Here is a 13728-nt window from a genome sequence, read left to right on the forward strand (position 1 = left end):
TTGTTGCTTTTCCTGGCACACGGCTTTTTCCCTAGGTGTGGGATTACAATTATGGACACGTGGGTTTTTAAACACAAAACACTGTTTATTCCACGAACTCAACTCAACTTAACATCTTAAATAAACATTGGATCTCTTAACACCCCTTACTTCAAAGATAACTCAGAAAATATTGCAACAGTAAATAACTCCTTAAAATGTTCCTTCAAACTTCCAGGAGACTTAACACCTTTAAACAGTATCACATCAGGTTAAAGGATATATATTTTTTCTGTAGAATGGCAGAGATATATTAGCTTGGTTGACTTCAGCTCCAGCACCTTGCTTTCTTCCTGCAAACTCTCTGGAAACACACAGACACACCCCAAGCTGCTTTCTCAAACCTGGCTTTCTCCTTTCAAACACTCACAGCAAACCAAAACTTCTCAAGCTGCTGTCTCAAACTGGCTTTCTCCTTTTAATCAGCTCACAGCAAAACAGCCAGGCACTTTTTAAATTGCAAAACCAAACTGCAAAATGGCTGAACTGAGCTGAGCTCCACCCACTCTATGACATCCCTGTTTTCTTAAAGGTACATTACTTAAACATCCATGTCTTAAAGGTACCCTCACATGACCGTGTCCAAAAATGTGCAGGTGAGGTGGGGTTATGGTGTAACGGGAAAAGGATGGGAGAGTGTGTCGAGGTAGGGTGCTGTTTCAGAGGGTCGATGCAGACTCGATGACCGAATAGCTTCCTTCTGCATTGTAGGGATTCTAAGTGACATTGGTAGAAGCACAAATGTTGCCCGTCTCAGAGAGGACAGCAGGTTCATGCACCCTGGCACCACTGCCAATTCATCACAGTGAGGCCTCAGCAATCCTGTTAAACTGTTGGAGCACAGATTGCTGGACTGCTGTAAGAGGCTGAAAGCCCCTTTCACCACTGGCAACTGTAGCCATGATCTCAGTAGTCTGAGCTTGTAGGTCAACAAGCATGGATCTCAAATGATCGCAGTCTAAGCTTTTGTTACATTACCCTGACATTGAGTGGCTTCTGCAGTGGAAACTGAGACATTGGCCTTCAGACATTGTATTTCTGCTGGGTTCAGCAATGCTGTCTTGGAGTTAGCCACCATTTCAATGTTAGTAAGAATGAACTCCAAGCTCTGCATGAAGTCCTGTGCTGAATTGGAACTGGACTCCTCCATACTCCTTAACAGTAAAAACAAACTTTTTTGGCAGGCCTGCTAATGCACCAAGTATCTCCATGTGCATGTCCAGCAGCATTTCCCTGTACACCATGTGCCATTGCAATCCTCACCCAAGTCCTCTGCACCAGAATGCATCTGCAACCTTGCCCTCTGGAGAGCTGGCATATACATTATCCTTCCTTGAGCTTTGACAAAGGGTCACCTGGACTCGAAACGTTAGCTCTTTTCTCTCCCTACAGACGCTGCCAGACCTGCTGAGATTTTCCAGCATTTTCTCTTTGGTATCCTTCCTTCTGTCCTTGATGCAACATGTGCATGGCCTGACTCTTTTGTCAGACAATCATTCAAAAGATGGAATCGCATGCAGGGATCACCCAGGTGGATGGTGGAAAGTGCTACCATGGGCTGGAGTCAGATGTTGCCAAATAATGTGGGGCACCAGAGCTTTTTGCAAAGAAGGTCGTCATCATCTTCCATCTCTCGCACCAATGCCACTGTTACTGCCAACCCAGGGCCCTCACTCCATTGTGAGGCAGGTAGGAATCATGGAGGGGGTTTCAGGTGCGAGGGGGATGGAGGGGGAGTGAGGGATGGTGCATGGAGGGTGGCCATGGATTGGGGGTAGGCCGGGCTGTGGGGCTGGGTTGGGATGTTCGTGCCGTCGTCGGCCAGGCCCCCTCGTCGGTGAACCTGGAGGTGATTAGAGCGTCCCGTGCACGCCTGCCCTTACGCACACGTTGTTCGGCCTCATGTGCCTGCCCGGGCTCCATGCCGTGCCCACCTTGGCCCTCCCCTGCGTCCACCTCATCCACCACCTGGCACGTCGCCTCTCTGCCTGTGTGATGTTGTGGAGGACGCAGCAGTTGTGTCAGATGCTCCTGGTGCTATGCTGGAGGGCCCCTCCATAGCGGTCCTAGCAAATGAAATGCATCTTGAGCACAGTGATGCACCGCACTATCATGTCCCTGGTCACAATATAGGTGTGGTTTTACCGGGTCTCCGCGTTGGTCTGTGACCTCAAATAGCTGTCATCAGCCATGACCGCAGAGGATAAACTCTGTCGCTGAGGAGCCAACACTTCACGCAGGGGTGCGCCTCAAAAGTGTCGGGAACTGTTGAGTATCCCAGGATGAAGGCATCGTGCATGCTGCCTCGATATCGGGCGCAGATATGCATGATGTGCATCTCGTGGTCACACACCAGCTGCATCTTCATGGAGTGGTATCCCTTTTGGTTTGTGATGATCATCTCCTCATGCGCCGATGCTCGTAGGCGGACATGCATCCCATCAATCACCCCTGAACCTGGGGCATCCCAGCAATGGCAGCGGACCCCACTGCCCAGGCATCCTGGTGGGCTCGATCCACATTGAACTTGATATATTGTGTCGAGCGGGCATTTAGGACCTCCATGACAGTGCAGATGCACCTCTGCACCGAGGTCTACGAGAGACCTGGTTGGTCCCCACTCGGTGCTGGAAGGACCCCGTGGCCACGGAGTGGTTGTCATTCCGCATTCCACCATGGTTCCAGGTGCGCCATGATCTGCCGTACGGTCCCCCTGCTCAGCCGGAGTCTTCGACATGCCCGGTCCTTGAAAGACAGGTGCTGCCGGTACACACCGGGTCTAATGCCGTGCCCACCTCCTCCTCGGCCTGCTGGGTAGCCGGCTCTCCATCCTGACCGGCTGGCTCCTGTTCCTCTGCGGACGGCTCTGCTGCCGCATGGTTCCCCGCAAGCAGCTCCAGCTCGTACAGCCTCAGTGCATCCCCCAGGGCTGCGGTGGTTAGGATGAAGGCCACCATTCCTGATTGGATTCCAAAATCCATTGTCTGCAGCAGGTGAAAGGCAGACATAGAACATAGAACATAGAAAAATACAGCACAGAACAGGCCCTTTGGCCCATGATGTTGGCCGAACTTTGTCCCAGATTAAGAACAAATTATTCTACACCCCATCATTCTACCAAAATCTATGTACCTATCCAATAGCCGCTTGAAGGTCCCTAATGTTTCCGACTCAACTACTTCCACAGGCAGTGCATTCCATGCCCCCACTACTCTCTGGGTGAAGAACCTACCTCTGACATCCCCCCTATATCTTCCACCATTCGCCTTAAATTTATCTCCCCTTGTAATGGTTTGTTCCACCCAGGGAAAAGGTCTCTGACTGTCTCCTCTGTCTAATCCCCTGATCATCTTATAAACCTCAATCAAGTCGCCCCTCATTCTTCTCCGTTCTAATGAGAAAAGGCCTAGCACCCTCAACCTTTTCTCGTAAGATCTACTCTCCATTCCGGGCAACATCCTGGTGAATCTCCTTTACACCTTTTCCAATCCTTCCACATCCTTCCTAAAATGAGGCGACCAGAACTGTACACAGTACTTCAAATGTGACCTTACCAAAGTTTTGTACAGCTGCATCAGCACCTGACGGCTCTTAAATTCAATCCCTTTGCTAATGAACGCGCGCACACCATAGGCCTTCTTCACAGCTCTATCCACTTGAGTGGAAATTTTAAAAGATCAATGAACATAGACCCCAAGATCTCTCTGCTCCTCCACATTGCCAAGAACCCTACCGTTAACCCTGTATTCCGCATTCATATTTGTCCTTCCAAAATGGACAACCTCACATTTTTCAGGGTTAAACTCCATCTGCCACTTCTCAGCCCAGCTCTGCATCCTATCTATGTCTCTTTGCAGCCGACAACAGCCCACAACTATCCACAACTCCACCAATCTTCGTACCATCTGCAAATTTACTGACCCACCCTTCAACTCCCTCATTCAAGTCATTAATGAAAATCACAAACAGCAGAGGACCCAGAACTGATCCCTGCGGTACGCCACTGGTAACTGGGCATGTTAGCATGGTGCTTATCCCCTTGCCCAACCCGGTCCCATGGGCTACATGGTGGACCCGGCTTGCACTGCATACCTGCCCCTGCATGCCCCCCCCCTTCCCTCCTCCTCCACCTCCACACCAACCCTGGTTATTCCCCCTGGCACTCTGGCCTCCACACAGTTCCCCTGGCGCAATGGGTGGGGGCCTCTGGACCTCGTCCCTGCCGGCAGGGGTACGAGTGGCTGGCACTACCCATGCCAGCGCTATGTTCCACAGTCCCCGTTTGATGCCTTGCTGTGGGAGCTACTGTGGGTGGTGCCCTTGGCTGCGTGATGCCCATTTATGGGTAGGGAGTTGGTGGCGTAGAGCTGGGGTGAATGGAGGGGTTGGAGTTGGGGTTGTGTGGTCAGTGCACACATACGGCCAGTGTCTTTTTCCAAGGGTCGGTGGAGACTCAGTGGGCCAAATGTCCTCCTTCTGCACTGTTGAGATTCTATAATGATTCAGTGGTTTTGTGAATGTCAGGATATCTCGCACATCGACATTCTACAATATCTTGATTATATGGAGATCTCAGGTAATCCTGAGAGGAGAAACTAGTAAGTTAGTCGAGGATAAATGAAAACTGGTGGGAATATCTCACAAAATATTGTTACAGTGCTTATAAAGAGAGGGATATTGGGAAGAATCTCAGCTTTGAATTTGTTGAAGTGAAGATTGTCAATATTATAATAATTAGATCTATTAGGTCAGTCCAAACTCTGTTCCCTAGCTACCGACTCCACCCCTCTTCCTGGCAATTATCTAAGCCAGTATGGTCACAACATCAGTGTCACATTTGATCCTGAGATGAGCTTCTAAAATCCCATTCACAGTCATTATGACTACTTATTTCCACTTCTGGAACATCAACAACGACCACAACAACTTAAATTTATATTGTGCATTTTGTTCCGACACGCTGGGGTAGTGCACGGTCAAGTCCAGCCCCACTTGACCTGGAGTCACAACACAAGTAAATTAACCAATAATTCTTAGAAAAATACCCAAAGTCTTCGGCTCTAGGCTGCCCAATAATTACAGTCACCAGGTTTGTAAATGCAAACACAATTACTGTTTATTAAAACAAGAACTATAATGAAATATACAGCAAAGGCAGAGAGGGAGCATTGTGGTTAGCCCTATTGCTTCACAGGGCTAGGGTCTCAAGTTAAATTCCCGGCTTGGGTCACCGTCTGTGCAGAGTCTGCACGTTCTCCCAGTGTTTGCGAGGGTTTCCTCCGGGTGCTCCGCTTTCCTCCCACAAGTCCCGAAAGACGTGCTGTCAGGTGAATTGGACATTCTGAATTCTCCTTAAGTGCACCTGAACAGGAATGTGGCGACCAGGGGCTTTTCACAGTGTTGATGTAAGCCTACTTGTGACAATAAAAGATTATCAAAATAAAACTGGTTAACTATTATCTAATTCCTAATTCTCAACTTTAAGTTGCCCCCACCCTCTACACATAAAGATACAAGACAGACAAACTCAGAGGGGAGGAAAGGGGTAAAAATAATTAATAAAAGGAATGGGTATTTTCTAAGGCAGTGCATTCCAGATCCTAGCCACTTGTTGTGCTAAAAGTGCTTTCTTATATTGCTTTTGTATCTTTCACCAATTAACTAAAATTTGTGCCCTCTGGTTCTCGATCCTTCCACCTGTCCAGTCCTGTCCAGACTCATCGTGATTTTGAATTCCTCTAACAAATCTCCCCTCGGCCTTCCTTCCTCCAAAGAAAAGAGTTCCAACTTCTTCAGAACTGAATTTTCTCAGCCCTGGAATCATTCTCGTAAACCTCTTCTCCCCTCTCTCCAATGCCTTCGCATTCTTTCTAAAATGCAGTGCCCAGAACTGTAAACAGTACTCCAACAGAGGTCTAACCAGTGTCTTAAAGAAGTTTTTTGTTCTTCATAACCTTCTTTTCTTTACTCTCGACCTCTATTAATAAATCCTAGAATACTGACTGCTTTATTAACTGCTCTCTAAGCCTGTCCTGTCACCTTTAGTGACTTAAGGACATATATACGCAGTGGTCCTTCACAGCCTTAAGAGTTATACCTTTTATTTACACTGGGTGGAATTTTTCATAATTTATGAGTGTCCGGCTCTGACTGAAAACCAGCGTGTATCTCTCCAGATGCACAGCTGACTTTTACATTTTCTGGCACTCTGACAAAAAAAATCAGAGAGTGGGGTTTACGCCGTCAGTCTGATCGACTCCACAGATTGGCGCCCCGATCAACAGAGAGTAAGAAATTCCCTTAATCCCTCCCCCATCTGACCACGAAGATATCAGGGGCTCTTCCCGTTTTCCCCCAACCCCAATGGCACAATTATTTTGAGCTCTCTCTCCTCCCACCCATTGCAATGACATAAGCAGGAAAACTGAGGAGGTTCGGCATAGTCGGAATGAAGATCTAGCCACCAAATTAAGAAGCAGAACATCAAAAGTCATCGGCCAGACTCCGGCCGTTGGGATTCTCTGTTCCTGCTGGCAGTGCGGGTTTCCTGGCCGTGTGAGATGATTTCAGTGGGAAATCCCATTGATAAGTGGTGGGAAGAGAGAACCTTGCCACCAGTGAACGTCTCGCCGCCGAGAAACATGTGGCGAGGGGACCAAAGAATCTCCCTTTATCTCTGGATTATTGCCTGAGCCATATGCAAATTGGCAAATGACAAATCAGATTAGGGAGAAGAATGTGTGGCTGAAAACTGGTTGTGAGAGAAGTGGGTTCTGTTTCGTGGGATGTTGGCAGACGTTCTGGAGAAAGTTAGATTTGGGCCATTGCATGAAGCATTTGAAACAAAACAGATGAGTTTTGGGCACACTTGGAAATAAATACTTTGATTTCCAAAAGACATTTGATAAGGTGCCACATCAAATGTCATTGCAGAAAATAAAAGCTCATGTTTCGGGGGGTAACGTATTGGCATGGATAGAAGATTGGCTGGCTAACTGGAAGCAGTGAGTAGGCACAAATTAGTCTTTTTAATGTTGACCAGATGTAACAAGTGGTGTACATAGGGTTGAGTGCTGGGACCTCAACTGTTTACAATTTGTATAAATGACGAGGATGAAAGGATTGAAGGGATGATTGCCAAATTTGCTGATGACACAAAGATAGGTAGGAAAATAAATTGTGAGGAGTGAGTCCACAAAGATCATGCAAATGGAGTCTTATGTGGGAGAATGTGAAATTGACAGGAGGATTCAAAAATAAGCCTATTATCCAAATTGTGATAGGTTGTAGAGCTCTGAGGTGCAGAAAGATATCATAGATTATCATAGATTATCATAGAATATGGGTGTCCAAGTAATTAGGAAAGCTAATGGAATGTTATCATTTATTGCGAGGGGAAGTGAATACAAAAGTAGGGAGGCCATTCTTCGGTTATACCGGGCATTGGTGAGATCACATGAAATGAAATGAAATGAAATAAAAATCGCTCATTGTCACAAGTAGGCTTCAAATGAAGTTACTGTGAAAAGCCCCGAGTCGCCACATTCCAGCGCCCGTTCGGGGAGTACTGTGGAGTACTGTGCACAGTATGGCCTCCTTATTTAAAGAAGGATGTAAGTGCATTAGACGCAGTTCAGAGAAGGTTTACCAGACACATTCCTGGAATGGGTAGGTTGTCTTATGAGGAAACACTGGACAGGCTAGGCTTGTATCTGCTAGGGTTTAGAAGAGTAAGAGGTGACTTGAATGAAACATATAAGATCCTGAATGGTCTTGACAGGGTGGATGTGGGGAGGATGTTTTCTCTTGTGGGAGGACCTAGAACTAGGGGTCACCCACTTAAAACAGAGGAGGTGAAATCCTTTAACTCAAAGGGTCGTGAGTCTTTGGAACACCCTGAAAATCTGGTAGAAGTAGTTGATAGATTCTTGATAAGGAAGGAGGTGGTAGGTTATCAAGGGTAGGCCGGATGCAGATTACTATCAAATCAGCCATGATCTTATTAAACGGCAGAGCAGACTCAAGGGGCTGAATGGCCTTGTCCGTATGTTTGTATTCCCAAGACACAGGTCTAGCAGCGCCTCCCTTCTTGTTCGGCTGGATACTTACTGCTGTAGAAAATTCTCCTGAACACACTCTAGGAACTCTTGCCCCTCTCTGCCCTTACAGCTGTACAGGACCTTAGATAGGCCTCATTTGGAATATTGTGCACAATTCTGGTCGCTACACTATCAGAAGGATGTGGATGCTTTGGAGAGGGTAAAGAAGCGGTTTACTAGGATGTTGCCTGGTATTGACGAATGTGATATAAAATAGTTACTTTAAAGATATTAGTTACTGTAATGTAGATATAGGCCGGTCTAATTTATGTTAGTTCACAGACAAAGGATTTCAGAGAGCATGGCAAAGGAGGGGGGATGGGGTGTTTAGAGTATGAGGAGAAAAGGATGCTGGGTAATAAGAGGCCAGGGGAAGGGATGAGAAGTGAGCCAATTAGGATGTATGGCCAGGTCAGGAGGGGTATAGGATGACCTATGGGAATCGTGTATGTGAAACCTATGGCCAGGGACGGGTTGTCTGCTACCCGAACCCCGCAGTGGTGTCTCGGTTATTTTCTGTTTCATCGCTTTGGAGCACTCCCCAAACGATGGTTCATTGTCAGCGTTCCGAGCCTCCGCCCGAGCAAGTCACTCTTCCTTACGATCCGGGTTCAGCACCACCAGCTATTTGACTTACCCTGCCTCGGGATAATTCCCACTCACAGTATGATAGGCTGCAACGGTGGAGGGCGTACATACCTAGCCACTTCACTCCCAATAGGGACTCCCGGTCGTACGAGAATTGTTTCAGCAGTGACGGGTACGGCTGTTTGCTGGTAGAGGTGGAAATGAATATAACATGTCTGTTCCCCACCTGTACGGACAGGAGGTATTATAACACTCAGGCGTCTGGCCAATGCTTTTGTTACAACACCACCTGCGTTCCATTGAACGCTGGCCTCCAGCTCCTTTGTGGCTGGGCGAATGTCTCTCATATCACTGTTGGGACTAGGGCTTTCCGCATTGCTAGGCGGCCCGAATGGGCGTTCGAAAGCTGGATAAACTGGGCTACTGTGGGATCCCTATGCAATCGATATACTGATTGTGATGCTAGCCTGTACACGGAGCAAGGATACTACTTTTTATTTAATGGCACAGTGACCAATGTTTTGTCACCCCCATTTCCCCACCAAATTGCTATTGGGACTCTAGTCCCTACCACAGTCCCCTGCCCCTCGGCGTGGATGCTGCATAATCAGTTAGCACGCCGGGCAGTCTCAGCTGAATTCTGCGAGAACTGGAAAAAACCTCAGGTTCTTGCACCCAACCGGGGCCACTCAGCCAGGTGGGGAATTCTGAGCGTTTTGACACTGGGAAGTGTGGGAGGTTCCTTGGCGGTCAGCGATAGGAATTATTTTATTTGTGGCCTTACCATCCTGGGAAACGAAACCTTGGGAGCCCGTTGGGGCAATAACCAAGGAATTGTCTCCGCTGCGGTTGTTTGCAATGCAGAACCGGTATGCTCTTGACTATCTTCTGGCCCGTGAGGGTGGGTTATGCACCATAGTGCAGGGCAAGTGTATCATGGGAGTTCAAGACTTAACCGCTGACATCACTAAATTTATGGATCGCATACGGGATCACCTGGACGGGATGCAGGACCCTGGCTCTTGGGGTAACTGGGGATTTGGAGGTTGGAAGGACTGGTTGATAAATATGGCCATGTATTTAGCAGTAGCAATCGGCTGCATCTTTGTGGGCCTGGCCATCCTTAAATGCATGATGGGTAGAATGCGGGGTGCACTGGAACAGATCAACGCCCCTAGAATCTTGGCTGTTAAAATCCACGAGGGTGCGGCAGATGGGGGGGGCGGGGGGGTGGCTACAGCAGGAATTGGTAATGCAGCAATGAGTCTTTTTAGATGAGGGGCTGTAGCTACGGATTTAATAGCTAGGTTATCATGAAATGATAAAAGGAGGGAATGACGAATGCGATATAAAATAGTTACTTTAAAGATATTAGTTACTGTAATGTAGATATAGGCTGGTCTAATTTATGTTAGTTCACAGACAAAGGATTTCAGCGAGCATGGCAAAGGAGGGGGGATGGGATGACCACATCTGCAGCAAGTGTTGGCTGCTCGAGGAACTTCGGCTCAGAATCTATGAGCTGGAGACCAATCTGCACACACTGCGGCACATCAGGGAGGGGGAACATTACCTGGGCACTTTGTTTCAGGAGGCAGTCACACCCGGTAGAATAAGTACTGTTAATTCAGACAGTGGTCAGGGACAGAGTGGTGTGACTGCAAGGGAGGCAGGTAGGGGGATCCTGAGTTTAGGAGTTGAGGAGCCTCAGCCCTTGACCTTATCCAACAGGTATGAGGTACTTGCTCCCTGTGTGGATGAGGAAGAGGGCTGTAGGGAGGATGCATTGACTGACCACTGCACCGTGGTACAGGAAGCCATTCAAGAGGGGGGAGCAAAAAGACTAGGTAGTTGTAGGGGATTCAATAATTAGGGGGATTGATGGCATCCTTTGTAAGCCAGATCGAGAGTCCCGCATGGTATGTTGCCTGCCCGGTGCCAGGGTGAGGGACATCTCTGATCGGCTTGAAAGGATTTTGGAGAGGGAGGGGGAGGATCCAGTTGATGTGGTCCACATTGGGACTAACAACATAGGTAAGACTAGGAAAGAGGACCTGTTTGGGGATTATCAAACACTAGGGACTAAATTAAAGAACAGGTCCTCCAGGGTTATAATCTCTGGATTACTACCCGAGCCATGTGCCAATTGGCATAGGGTTGAGAAAACTAGAGAACTTAACACGTGGCTAAAGGAGTGGTGCGGGAAAGAGGGATTCCATTTCATGGGGCATTGGCATCAGTACTGGGGCAGGAGGGACCTGTACCGTTGGGACGGTCTTCACCTGAACCGTTCTGGGACCAGTGTTCTAGCGAATAGGATAAATAGGTTGGTCACAAGGACTTTAAACTAGCAAGTTGGGGGGAAGGGAAATGTAAAGCTATGGACAGTATAATGGTTAATGGAGATCAAGGCAGCAGGTTACGTGACAGGTTATTATGTAGAGATATGGGTTCAAAGACAAGGAAAATTAGGAGAAAGGGTAAGAGGAAAAATAATTTGCGAAAAGTTACTGATCAAGGTGTTAGGATTCATAACAAAGACATAAAAAACAGCATAAGTGTACTTTACCTGAATGCTTGTAGTATACAAAATAAGGTAAATGAGTTGATGCCGCAAATCATCGTGAATGATTATGATTTGGTGGCCATCACTGAAACATGGTTAAAAGATGGTCACGACTGGGAGTTAAATATCCAAGCGTATCAGACTATACGAAAGGATAGAATGGACGGTAAGGGCAGTGGTGTAGCTTTGTTGTTTAAGGATGGCATCCGGGCAATAGTAAGGGATGATATTGGTGCTATGGAGGACAAGGTTGAATCAATTTGGGTGGAAATCAGGAATAGTACGGCGAAAAGGTCATTGATAGGAGTAGTCTATAGGCCACCAAATAGTAACAGGATGGTAGGGCAGGCAATAAGCAAAGAAATAACGGATGCATGTAGAAATGGTACAGCGGTTATCATGGGAGATTTTAATCTGCATATCGATTGGTTTGACCAGGTTGGTAAAGGCAGCCTTGAGGAGGAGTTTATAGAATGTGCCCGGGATAATTTCCTGGAACAGTATGTAATGGAACCTACAAGGGAACAAGCGGTCCTAGATCTGGTCCTGTGTAATGAGGCAGGATTGATTAATGACTCATAGTTCGGGATCCTCTTGGAAGGAGCGACCACAATATGGCGGAATTTAAAATACAGTTGGAGGATGACAAGGTAAAATCAAACACTAGTGTTTTGTGCTTAAACAAAGGCGATTACAATGGGATGAGAGAAGAACTAGCTAATGTAGACTGGGAGCAAAGACTTCATGGTGAAGCAGTTGAGGAACAGTGGAGAACCTTTCGAGCGATCTTTCACAGTGTTCAGAAAAGGTTCATACCGACAAAAAAGAAAGACGGTAGAAAGGGGAAAAATCGACTGTGGATATCTAAGGAGGTGAGGGAGAGTATCAAATTGAAGGAAAAAACATACAAAGTGGCAAAAATTAGTGGGAGACTAGAGGACTGGGACGTCTTTAGGGGACAACAGAAAGCTACTAAAAAAGCCATAAAGAAGAGTAAGGTAGACTATGAAAGTAAACTGGCTCAGAACATAAAAGCAGATAGTAAAAGCTTCTACAAATATATAAGACAAAAAAGAGTGGCTAAGGTAAATATTGGTCCTTTGGAAGATGAGAAGGGAGATTTAATAATAGGAGACGGGGAAATGGCTGAGGAGCTGAACAGGTTTTTTGGGTCAGTCTTCACAGTGGAGGACACAAATAACATGCCAGTGACTGATGGAAATAAAGATATGATAGGTGAGGACCTTGAGATGATTGTAATCACTAAGGAGGCAGTATTGGGAAAGCTAATGGGGCTAAAGGTAGACAAGTCTCCTGGCCCTGATGGGATGCATCCCAGAGTGTTAAAAGAGATGGCTAGGGAAATTGTAAATGCACTAGTGATAATTTATCAAAATTCACTAGACTCTGGGGTGGTCCCAGAGGATTGGAAAGTAGCAAACGTGACACCACTGTTTAAAAAAGGAGGTCGGCAGAAAGCGGGTAATTATAGGCCGGAAAGCTTACCTTCGGTTGTAGGGAAAATGCTGGAATCTATCATTAAGGAGGAAATAGTGGGGCACCTGGAGGGAAATTGTCCCATTGGGCAGGCGCAGCATGGGTTCACAAAGGGTAGGTCGTGTCTGACGAATTTGGTAGAATTTTTTGAGGACGGTACCAGTGCAGTAGATAACGGGGAGCAAATGAATGTGGTATATCTGGATTTCCAGAAAGCTTTCGACAAGGTGCCACACAAAAGGTTGCTGCATAAACTAAAGATGCATGGCATTGAGGGTAAAGTGGTAGCATGGGTAGAGGATTGGTTAACTAACAGAAAGCAGAGAGTGGGGATAAATGGGTGTTTCTCTGGTTGGCAACCTGTAACTAGTGGGGTCCCTCAAGGATCAGTGTTGGGCCCGCAGCTGTTCACAATTTACATAGACGATTTGGAGTTGGGGACCAAGTGCAATGTGTCAAAGTTTGCAGACGACACTAAGATGAGTGGTAAAGCAAAAAGTGCAGAGGATACCGGAAGTCTGCAGAAGGATTTGGATAGGTTAGGTGAATGGGCTAGGGTCTGGCAGATGGAATTCAATGTTGCCAAGTGTGCGGCTATCCATTTTGGGAGGAATAACAGCAGAATGGATTATTATTTAAACGGTAAGATGTTAAAACATGCTGCTGTGCAGAGGGACCTGGGTGTGCTGGTGCACGAGTCGCAACAAGTTGGTGTGCAGGTGCAACAAGTGATTGAGAAGGCTAATCGAGTTTTGTCTTTCATTGCTAGAGGGATGGAGTTCAAGACTAGGGAGGTTGTGCTGCAATTGTATAGGGTGTTGGTGAGGCCGCATCTGGAGTATTGTGTTCAGTTTTGGTCTCCTTACCTGAGAAAGGACATATTGGCACTGGAAGGAGTGCAGAGGAGATTCACTAGGTTGATCCCAGAGTTGAGGGGAT

Source organism: Scyliorhinus torazame, chromosome 6, assembly GCF_047496885.1.
Source record: "Scyliorhinus torazame isolate Kashiwa2021f chromosome 6, sScyTor2.1, whole genome shotgun sequence".
NCBI lineage: Eukaryota > Metazoa > Chordata > Chondrichthyes > Carcharhiniformes > Scyliorhinidae > Scyliorhinus > Scyliorhinus torazame.